This window comes from Nicotiana tabacum, chromosome 3 (assembly GCF_000715075.1).
Source record: "Nicotiana tabacum cultivar K326 chromosome 3, ASM71507v2, whole genome shotgun sequence".
Classification (NCBI taxonomy): Eukaryota; Viridiplantae; Streptophyta; class Magnoliopsida; order Solanales; family Solanaceae; genus Nicotiana; species Nicotiana tabacum.
The window spans coordinates 109,781,486-109,794,141 of record NC_134082.1 but is presented as its reverse complement, the minus strand read 5'-3'; positions in this window follow the sequence as shown (position 1 = coordinate 109,794,141).

Genomic DNA, 12,656 nt, shown 5'->3' with positions numbered 1-12,656 from the left:
GTCCATCTTCCAGTATTCCTACAATTAAGCACATTTCATCAAAGCTAAAAGACGCTAATAGATAGTCAAAATCCCTACTTATCAATGGAGAGGATAGTTCTTCTCATGCACCTTAAGTTGTCTAGACGCGTAGGCAATCACCCTACTGTCCTGTATCAACACCGCACCGAGACCAATACATAACGCATCAGAGTACACAGTATAAGACCCTGAACCCGAAGGCAACACCAACACTAGGGCTGTACTCAAAGCTGTCTTGAGCTTTTGAAAGCTTTCCTCACACTCCTCAGTCCACCTTAACGGAGCACCCTTCTGGGTCAATGTGGTCATAGGTGCAGCAACAGATGAGAAACTCACTACGAATCGATAGTAATACCATGCCAAACCAAGAAAACTCAGGCTCTTAGTAGCTAAAGACGGCCTGGGCCAACTCTGCACTGCTTTAATCTTCTTCGGATCAATCTTGATCCCCCTGTCTCAACACTACATGACCCAAAAATGCCACTGAATAAAGCGAGAATTCACACTTTGAAAATTTTGCATATAACTTCTTTTCTCTCAAGGTTTGAAGCACGGTCCTCAAGTGTAGCTCATGATCCTCCCGGATCCGAGAGCACACCAGAATGTCATCAATAAACACAATGAAAAATGAGTCAAAATCGGCCTGGAATACACTGTTCATCAAGTGCATGAATATTGTTGGGGCATTGGTCATCCCAAAAGACATCACTAGGAACTCGCAATGACCATACCAAGTCTTGAAGGCAGTCTTCGGGATGTCTGGCTCTCGAATCTTCAACTGATGATAGCCTGAATGCAAGTCATTCTTGGAGAACACCCTGGCACCCTGTAGCTGATCAAATAGGTCATCAATACGTGTCAATAGATACATGTTATTCACTTTAACCTTGTTCAACTGGCGATAATCAATGCACATATGCATAGAACCATCCTTCTTATTTACAAACAAGACCGGAGCACCCCAAGGTGATACACTGGGCCGAATTAAATCCTTATCAAGCAACTCCTACAATTGATCCTTTAACTCCTTCAACTCTAGTGGGGTCATACAATATGGAAGAATAAAAATAGGCTGAGTGCCCGGTAACAAACCAATACCAAAATCGTTATCCCTGTCGGGCAGCATGCCCTAAAGATCAGCCGTGAATACATCTGGATAATCCCTCACTATCGGAACTGACTCAATGGTAGGAGTATCAACACTGACATCTCTCACATATGCTAGATATGCATTATACCCCTTCTCAACTATCCGCTGAGCCTTTAGAAATGAGATAACCCTGCTAGGAACATAATCTAAAGTACCTCTCTAGTCTAACCGTGGCACACCTGGCATAACCAGTGTCATAGTCTTAGCGTGACAGTCAAGAATAACATGATAGGCGCCAACGAGTCTACGCCCAAAATAACATTAAAATCTACTATACTAAGCAACAATAGATCGGCTCGGGTCTCAAAACCACTAAGAAAAACTAAACACGACCGATACACATAGTCAACAATAAGGGAATCTCTCACAGGTGTGGACACATAGACAGGAGAACTCACAGAATCACGAGATACACCCAAATATAGAGCAAAGTAACATGACATATAGGAATAAGTGGATCCTGGATCAAATAAGACTGATGCATATCTATGACAGACTGGAACAATACCTATGATGACTGAGTCGGATGCAACTACCTCCATTCTAGTAGGAAGAGCATAATATCTAGCCTGGCCGACGTCTACCTGGCCGACCTCCACCTCTAGTTGGCTGTGTAGGTGGAGTGGCAACTGATGCAGTAACCATGGCCTGAGAAGCCTGAGGACTCCGTGGAATATGCCGAGCTTGAGTAGTTTCTGGAGGTGCACCCCTCCTAAATTTGGGGCAATCCCTCACCATATGACGAGTGTCACCATGCTCAAAATAAGCTCTTAGAGGATGTGGCTGCTGAGGCTGGCTCGGGCCTGATTGGCTGGACTGATCACTGAAAGCACCCCGTGCAGGACGTGCATAATAGGGAGCCTGTGGCCTAAGAGTGGCCAGAATACCACTGGAAGCTAGAAGTGCTGAATGAATAGGGTGACTCACATAACCCCTACCATGACGAGCTGCAATTGGGGAACGGGCACTACTATATGTGCCAGAATCTTGAGGCCTCTTGGCCTCCCTCTCCTCTCTCTCCCGGGCCCATATACCATCTAATCTCCTAACGATCTCCACTACCTACTCGTATGTGATATCCATCTCCAACTCTCGGTCCATACTAAATCTGATACCAAGGTTGATCCCCTCAATAAATCAACGGACTCGCTCTTTAACAATAGCAACCAAGGCTGGTGCATACCTGGACAAATCACTGAATCGGACCGTATACTCCGATACGGTCATAGAACCCTGGCGCAACTAATCAAACTCTGTTCACCATGCATCTCTGAGACTCTAGGGAATAAAATCCCTCAAGAACATATTTGAGAACTGAGCCCAAGTGAGTGAAGCTACCTCGACTGGACTACCCAACTCATATGCTCTCCACCACTGATAAGTCGCTCTCTTAAGCTGGAACGTAGTGAAAGCAACCCTACTAGACTCCACAATACCCATAGTATGGATGATACGGTGGCACTCCTCAAGAAAACCATGGGCATCCTCTTACGCCAAACCGCTGAAAATAGGAGGGTGGTACTTTTTGTACCTCTCGACCCTGAGCTGCTCCCCCTCAGAAGTTGCTACCCTAACCTCATGCTGAACTGGAGTGATCGACTGTACTGGTATAACATCTGGGAACTGTTCAACCTGTACCTACTGCTCTAGGGTACATTCGGCGAGAGTTTGTGCTCCTCCCCGGCCTAAGATGTGGCAGGAGCAAGTGGGATCAACCCTGCCTGAGCTAAAGTGCCGAACATGCTCAGAAACTGGGCAAGAGTCTCCTAGAGTGTTGGGGCAGTAACAAGCGTCTCAGGTGCATGCTCTCCAACTAGAGCTACGGGTGGCTCCTCTGTAGCAGCTCGTGCAGGTGCTCTGGCTGCACCACGTGGACGTCATCGGCTTCTACCCCGGCCCCGAGCTCTCACGGCTCTAGCAAAGGGCGCAGGTGTATGGTCATCCGATCCGGCTATGTCTGTCCTCACCATCTGTAAGAGAATAGAAAGACAAAAGTTTAGAATCCTGAATTCAACAATTTTGCTCGATAAGGAATCAAAGAAGTGAAGATTTTCCTAACAATTGTATAGCCTCCCAAAGATAAGTAAAAAAAGGAACCAACTTGTCACGATCCCAATTTCCCTCCATATGATGTCGGGATGGAACCTAGTCTCTAAGACTAGGTAAGTCTAACAAACATGCGGAAGTGAACGAAAACAATAATCTAAAATCTCAAAACTCAACAACATATATATAAAGGGAAATTTCTACACTCAAAGTGTATATAATAGCCCAAAACCCAGCGTAATACAAGTCACGAGCTCTACGACCATGCCAAATCATACCTATACAACTATGTCTAATAAGGAAGGAAAATATAAAAAAGGATAAAAGGGGACTCCGAGGCTTACAGACGCGGGCAGGTGTACCTTGAAGTCTCCAAATGCAAACTCAACTCACTAGTATCGGGACTAATAGGATATACCTGGATCTACACAAAAAGATGTGCAGAAGCATAGTATGAGTACACCACAACGATACCCAGTAAGTTCCAAGCCTAGCCTCGGTAGAGTAGTGACGAGGTCAGGTCAAGGCCCTACTGAAAATAGTAGAAAAGGACGAAATATATAACAATACAATGATAATGACAACGGAAACAAAGAAAATAAGGAATTTATGAAAAAGTTAACTACATAGAATCAAGGTAGATAATACAACACGGAAGAAAACAAGGATTGACATGTTAAGGAAACAAACAACCAAGACAAGTACAACAAATAGAGAAAGATCATCAAGGGCAAGTATCAAGGTACCGCCTCATAGTCCCAAATCACAAAAGTAACTGACAATATTTCCTTATATCACCGCGGGAGCCTTTATATTTAGTTTTGAAAATCAATTTTTTTAAATAGCATCCCGCGTTTTAGCCCACCTTATCACAACGCATGGCTTCTAGTAGTTCCCCCACTAGCCACACGTATCAAGCCCATCTTATCTCATCGCATGCGTTTCAACACACATACCTTATACCACCGCATGCGTATCAATATCATAACGTATCACAATTCGCACCTCAAGTGCCCAATATCACAACCTGCTAGAAAAGTCAAACAATAATAGAATTTCACAATAAGGAGCCCCCGACTCAACCACAATGTACACAAAGTCTCAACACTAACAACCAGAGAGCAACTCAATAAAATAATATTTCACAACTTATACTTTGCCTCAACAGGAACCACAGCCTTTGCAACTCAATACCAAATTCAACAACAAGACATTCCAAGAATAGCAATTTCAAGTAAAAAATTCAACAGTTAAATAATGAATACAGAATAAAGGAAGCAAGCACTTCAACTAACATGTAGGACAATTTGCAAATAAGAGATATTCCAAGTAGACATGTGAAATTAGACTAAATATGATGACTATAACATGTTAAAGTAACTCAATTAAAGCATAAAAGGAAACTACATAGCTAAAAATCGGGATTTTCAACATTTAGCCCCTGTACACGCTCGTCACCTTGTGTACACTGCCTTCACATATCAAAATTATCATAACAATACCAAATCCTAAGGGGGATTTCCCCTGCACAAGGTTAGACAAGTCACTTACCTCAAACCATGCTAAATCAATCAACTAGAAGGGCCTTACCTCGATTTTCCAACTCCGAACGGCTCGAATCTAGCCAAAAGAATTTCATAATATAAATATAGCTATAGGAAACTAATTTAAATCATGAAATTACGATCTTTACAAAGAATTAAAAAATCGACCCAAAAAGTTAACCCGGGCTCACGTATCGGAACCAGGCCAAAATTATAAAACCGAACATCCATTCGATATCGAGTCCAACCATACAAGAATTATTCAAATATGAACTCATTTCGCCTTTCAAACTCAAAAGTTTAGCCTAAGAAGTTCTATCACTTTTCCCCAATTTTTTCAACTCCAATCCGTAATTACGTGATAAAAACAGTGATAGATTTGAGTAATATAACCAAAATCGAGTTAGAAATCCTTAACCCAATGATCTCTCTGAAAATCCCTCGAAATTTTGCCTCAACCCAAGCTCTCTAAATCCAAAATATGAAATATGTAATAAACCCTCGATTTCAAACTTAAGTTCTGCTGCCCAGCTCAAATTTACGCTCCGCGATCGCGTAAATGCACTCGCGAACGCGATTAACAAGCTGCCTCAACATTTCGATCGCATCCCAAGCCACGCGATCGCATAGCACAACTACCTCAACCCCCACCTTCGCCATTCCTTCTCCGCGAATGCGACCACCTTCACTCGTTCGTGATTCACTGCAAGCCAAACCTCCACGATCACATACATCCTTTCGCGATCGTGTAGAGAAAAATTCCCCTAGTGCCAAAATACTTTTCGCGATCACGTTTATCCACTCGCGATCGCGTATAAGGAAACCAAAAGCACCAAATTCAACAATCTTTAATGTTCTGAAATGCGCCGAACATGATTCAATTACACCCAAGGTCCCCAAGACATCAACAAACATACCAATAAGTCCTAAAATATTATATGAACACATTCGAAGCGTCAAATCACATCAAACATCATTAGAATCACGATTCGCGGATTGATTCAAGCCTAAGAACTTATGAACTTCCGAATTCCAAAACTAATATCGATTCCTACCAAAACAACTCCGATTGACTTCAAATTTTGTACATAAGTATAAATGACATTATGTACCTGTTCCAACTTCCGAAATCGGGATCTAACCCCGATATCAATAAAGTCAACTCCCGGTCAAGATTTCCAAAATCTTCCATTTTCTAACTTTCGCCAATTCACACCGAAATGATTTAAGGACCTCCAAATCAATATTAGGACATGCTCCTAAGACCAAAACCACCATACGGAACTATCAGAATTATTAAAACCCCATTCCGGAGTCATCTTCATACAAGTCAAACTACAGTCAATTGCTACGACTTAAACCTTCCAACTTAGGGACTATGTGTCCCATTTCACTCCGAAACTCACCCGGAACCAAAACAAAACACCAAGACAAGTTATATAAGCACAACATAACATAGAGGGAGCATAAATTAGGGGCTGGGGCTAAAATACTCGAAATGACCGGCTGGGTCTTTACAAATATAATGTCTTTTGGGTTTAAGAATGTCGGAGTCACTTACCAGAAGCTTGTTAATAAAATGTTTGAATAACAAATTGGTAAGACAAGGAGGTTTATATAGACGATATATTGGTTAAGTCTCTTAATGTAGGAGATTATTTGAATCATTTAGAAGAGACGTTTGATATCCAGAGAAAGTACAACATGAAGCTCAACCCGGAAAAATATGCTTTTGGAGTTCGTTCCAAATTTTTTTGGGGGTTCTTGGTCTCTCAAAGAGGAATTGAGGTAAACCCCGATAAGATAAAAGCCATCGAGGATATCCCGAATCACTTGACAAGTGTGAAGGAAGTGCATAGGTTGAACAGGTAAGTTAGCAGCTTTAAGCATGTTTATATTAAGATCGTCAGAGAAATTTCATCATTTCTTCTCACTTTTGAAAAAGAAGGATGATTTTCGTATGGAATCTGGAATGCCAGCAAGCATTGAAAGACCTAAAAAGGTACTTGTCTATCCCTTCGTTATTGTCAAAACTGAAAGAAGGTGAGAAGTTGTTAATCTATTTAGTAATTTTGGAAGTAGCGGTAAGTGTTGTTCTAATCTAAGAGGAGGAAGGTACACAATTTCCTGTTTACTATGTTAGTAAAATTTTATCAGGAGCGGAGACACGAAGTCGCATCTTGAAAGCTTAGGCCTTATTTTCAAGTTCATCCCATAGCCGTTGTGACAACTTTTTCCTTGAGAAATGTCCTTTATAAACCTGAATTATTGGGTCGATTGGCTAAATGGTCAGTCGAATTTATTGAATTCGACATTGAATACAAACTCAGGATTGCAATCAAGTCACAAGTTTTGGCCGACTTTGTGGCTGACTTTAATCCGGGACTAATGCCTTTAGCTAGTAAAGAAGAAGTGCTGGTATCGGGAACTGTATCAGGTGTTTGGACCTTGTTTACGGTTAAAGCTTCTAACATAAAAGAGTACGGTCTTGGGATAGTATTAATCACTCTTTCGGGAGAAATCCTGAGACAGGCCATTAGAACTATACTATTAACTAACAATGAAGACCAGTATGAGGCTTTGATTGCATGACTTGAATTAACTCTGGGACTAAGCTCCGAGGTAATTGAAATAAAGTGCGACTCCCAGCTGGTAGTGAACCAGGTGTATGAAATTTTCGACACCAAGGAGGAATGCATGCAATAGTACTTGAATAAGGTTCAAGTATTACCTTCCCGGTTTAGGGAACGATCGGTCATCCACATTCCGAGAGAAGAAAACATGGAGGCAGACATATTGGCCAATTTGGAGTCATCCACAAAAATGAAAAGAGTTGATTCTGATGTAGTTGTTCAATCGTTATATTCGGCGTTGGACGTGGATGGTTATTGTAAAGTTAATTCAACCAACTTGATTTGGGATTTGATAAATGAGTATATAGAGTATTTAAGGCATGCCAAATTTCCTGAAGATCTAAAAGCATCCCGGGCACTATAGACTAAAGCTGCTCGTTATTGCCTTGTTGGCGGTCAATTTTATAGGAGGTCTTTCCAAGGACCATTGGCTCGGTGTTTACGGACATAGGAGGCTGACTACGCGATGAGGGAAGTTCATGAAAGAGTGTGTGGGAACCACTCCAGTGCGAGACTCATTGGTTCTTAAATTAATTAGGGCTGGTTACTATTGGCCCCAGATAGAGCAAGATGCAAAGGCATTTGTATAATAATGTGATAAATATCAGCGTCATGCATAGTTAATGCATCAATCAGCTAAACTGTCACCATGGCCCTTCATGAATGGGGGATGGGCATAGTTGGTCTCTTACCACAAGGCTCGGGCAGGTAAAAATTCTTTTAGTTTTGATTGGTTATTTCATTAAATGGTTTAAAATAGGTGCTTATAAAAATATTGGAGAGCGAGAAGTGATTGATTTCATAGGATATCACATTATCTGGTGGTTTGGGGTACCAAAAGAAATTTCTTGTGATAATGGGCCGCAATTTATAAGTTCCAAAGTAACGAAGTTTTTGGAAGGATTGAAAACCAAATGATTACATCTTCTCCCTACCATCTAAGTGCTAACGGACAAGTAGAGTTGACCAACAAGATAATAATTCAAAATCTCAAAAAGAAGTTAGAAGATGCTAAAGGAAATTGGCCAGATGAGCTATCAGGTGTGTTATGAGCATATCGAACAACGACGAAATCGAGCACTGGTGAAACTCCATTTTCACTTGTATACAGTGCGGAACCTTTGATCCTGGTAGATATTGGGGAACCAACCATAAGGTATTCTCGAGCAAACGAGGAGGCAAATAATGAGGTGATGCTGATTAAGTTGGATCTGCTTGAAAAACATCGAAATATGGCGTATCTGAGAATGGTGGCACAAAATCAAAGAATGAAAAGATATTACAATCGTAGAGAAAATCTTTGATATTTTAAAGTCGAAGATTTGATTTTGAGAAAAGTAACTCAAAATACTCGAGAAGTTAATGCCGGAAACCAGGGACCAATATGGGAAGGACCTTACCGGGTTTTAGCTATAACCGGCAAAGGTTTATATCAATTGGAGAATCAAGATGGAGTTAGATTGCCGAGCAACTAGAATGTTACTCACCTCAAAAGGTATTACTTCTGAAGATCCGTGTTATTTCTAAAAGTATGTGATGCATTCTTTTTCCCTTTGATCAGTTTTTGTCCCAATTGAGTTTTTTGCAATGTTTTTTTAATGAGGAAGCAACGTAAAACATACTACGAGAAAGGATCATCAACGAAAACAAGATCTCCAGTATTCGAATTCTCATACTTAGCATCTGAACACTGGAAGGGGGAATTGTTACAAAGTATAGCACTAAAAGTGTAATGAAGATCGGGGACTGCTAGAACCGGGGGCAAAATTTTATCAGGACTGGGGACTGCAAGATCATCCTCGTAGAAATAGGTTGTACAAAGTTAGCCATATATATTGGCAACTTTATTTACTTAAGCAAATAAATATTTATGTAAATGTACTTTTGAGTACGAAAAGAATAAATCAAAGTTTTTTTTGTTTTTATCTTATTTCCTATCCAAATGATAAGTTAATTTATTTTTAATTCGTAAGTTAATTAAACTTCAAATGCTTGTGCCAGAATGAACATGAGACTTCCTCTTCAAGAGCACCATAAACATAAGGTCCCTCTCTTGTGAAACCCTCATAGTGAAAGGATATACACTGAAAGTGTGAATGCCCGAGATTATATTTATCGAATAAAAACAAAAAGAATCCCGATCTTTATCAGTTAAGTAAAAGGAATATTTTTTGCGCAATAAATAAGCAAAAGATTTCTTTCATTACTTAAACAACCAAACTTAATAAGTAAGTTTTGGCTTAATTACAAAGGAAAAAGTTTTTACATCAGTTGTTTTTGTCTGCGGGGTCCAGATGAAGGAAAGTATTTTCAGCTTCATTTACAGGTGAAGGTTGTTCCGCATACGGATTAGGGCCTTCATTCTTATCTTTTTCTTCTTCTTCTTCTTCTTCTTCTTCTTCTTCTTCTTCTTCTTCTTCTTCTTCTTCTTCTTCAGCTTCCTCTTCGGTTCCCGAATACTCAGAGCTAGTGTTCTAAAAGTCATAAGCAACATGCCGAACAGGGAGGTTCTTTCGAGCAGTTGTTTCCAATCAACGAGTTTTGGCAATACAATCATCAATGTTTGCAATTCCTTCTTTGGCCTCATCCAAACTTTTCCTCCCCATGTTATAAATTGCATAGGTTTTCTCGAGCAGGAAAGAATCTTTTTGATCTTGGAGTTTAGCTCGGGGTTTTTTTAATTTTGGATTGAATTTTATCATTTTCAGCTTTCACAATGCTGATCTTGGAATCAAGGTCAGTAGTAGTTTTCGCATGACGCTGGTTCTGGTCCATAACCTTTATGAGTCTTTCTTCTATTTTGGCTATCTTCTCCTCAGCAGTAACAACTTCTTCGGTTTTTAAGCGTAAGCCTGCTTCCAAATTGTTAATTTGCTCCATAAAAGTAGACTCACACTCGGCCCCTACAGTTACAACATTATGCAGTTCAACCAACTTGGCATTCGCCTCCTTAAGTTCCTCATGTAGTTGAACTGCTTCATGGTTGTGAGACATTCTATCTTGCTCGAATTTCTGTAATCGAGCCTCGAGCTCGCCCATTTGAGCAACTTTTGCTTCCGAAATAAGGAGGCGCTCGACAAGCTGGTTTCGTTCGATAGTAAGTTGGTTGCATTCAGGAGTAAGTTCATCTTTGTCCAGGATCAACTTTTGTAGACCCTAGGAGGCAAAGAGGTTAGCCTGTAAAAGTTTAAAATTAAGGGTATGAAGATAAAGTCCAGAAATAGGCAAGGAAAAGAAGAATATTGAATTGATACCTGAACATTGCATACTATTGTTGATCAGAAACTCAGTAGAAAGAGAGCCCATTTTTCTCCAATCTTTGTATGTGGCAAGAGGTTTCAGGTAGTTGGCGACTTCCACCGGCTTGGAGAGTAAATGGCACTCATTCGAAGCAGTAATCACAACACTCTATTTACCACTAAGGTTTTGAGTGGGTACCGAGAAAATGTCCCCTAAATTTCCATGATCAGATGACCGTGGGGAAGGAATGTCTGATGTCTATTTGGTTAGGGCTGGTGGAGAGGTAGCAGTTGGGGTAGACGGTGTTGCGGTAGCAGCTCGCTCAGAAGTTGATGGAGGAGGTATTTCGGGGGAAGAACTCCTCTGAATGGAAGCATCGACAAGAGCCCGAAAATGAGATGCAACATTTTCAGCCAATTCTATTTCCGTGAAGAGTCCTTGAACTTCTTCGGGTGTGGCGTTCGAATCTCTCCCGGCTGAGCATCTAGTTAAGCTGATGAGGATCTTTTTCTTCTTCGAAGAGGAACCGCTTCATCATCGGTTCTTTCTTCATCTAGGATCACTGTGTATGGTACACTTGGAGCTTCCTTTATTGAAGCCTTCTCTCGAGTCCCAATTGTAGAGATGCGTTTGCTCTTCAATTTTTTGTCTTTGGGCTCGGAGTCCTCTACACCGAAAAGAGAGAGGATTCACGAGCCCTCCTCCAGTTAAGGACATCTTGCAATTGCGGTTGAGCCTTCTCTGGGTCATCAGTGACGTCAATAGCGGGGCAGACAACAGACCCTTTCGGAAGACCTATGTATTATAAAAAGAAGTAAATAAATTAATTCTAAGTAATGTTTAAAGTCGAAGAGGAAAAAGTGAAGCTTTTACCGTGGCTTTTACCTTTCCACCCAAATCTAGGGGCCATTTCTTTCTACCTTCGAGAGCCCGGTGCGAAAATATCTAAGAATTTTTGAACCCATTGGGCCGGGTTATTAACCTATGGTGGTTCCCAATGAGTAGCTCGAATGAAGAAAATTAAAAAGTTAGCAAAGAAGGAAATTCTTTTTAATGCGATAGGGAAAAGATGTCTGAAGACTTACAAGAAAAATTCCAAGATTCAGGAATGGCAGGTATTGTTGTCGGGAGAATGTCCCTGGTAGCAATAACAACGAACCATTCCATCCATCCATCGTCGTTATCGTCATCAATGCTGGTAAAGATGGCATGGTAGCCGTGTTTGCTGAGCTTTAGCATACCTCCACGAAAGATTTTTGGGGATTAGAGGTTAATCAAATATGCGAGAGTTAGGTTTTCCCGGTCTCGGAGCATTGCTTTCAAAGTCAAGCTACCAAACGTCATATTGATGGACCCATTTGAGCTAACAGACTTGGTAGCGATGACAAAATTTCATAATAATTGGGTCAATTTTTTTACCCAACTTCAAAGTAAAAAAGTATGTATAAACATACATGAACCCTTGTTTACTAAAGGTAATCATTTCCACCTCATTAGGGGCAAGGATTTCGATGTGTTTCCAATCGCAATCTTCCTTTACGACGGGAATATTAGAAAGGTGAATAGAAGAAGGATACATGAGAACATGCCAATTTATGTCATTTTGGGGATTAATAGGTTCTTTTTAAACTTGAATGTCCAACTGGGAGTTGAGTTGAAGAGGTATGATGGTATTAACGGTAGGAGGTTCAGATTCGATATTGACCTCCTTCGTTTTGTTCTTTTTAGGACTCCCACCAATGAGAAAGCCAGAATTTACGGGAACAATGGTAGCAGAAGACATGGTGATAAGAAATTTGAGTAGTGAGATTTTGCTGAGGAAGAGGGAGTTTGCAGTAGGATGTTAAGGAAATTCGAAGAAAAAGAAGAAGAGTTTGTAAAAGCAAAGAATAAAAGTGGTGAGTAGTGGAGAAGTTTATAGATGGAAAAGTTCATGGTCATGATTACCTTGAAAGCTGTCAAAAATATTTGCCGAATCACGGGGTAACACGTGTTCAAGTCATTAAATGCGAATAGACATGC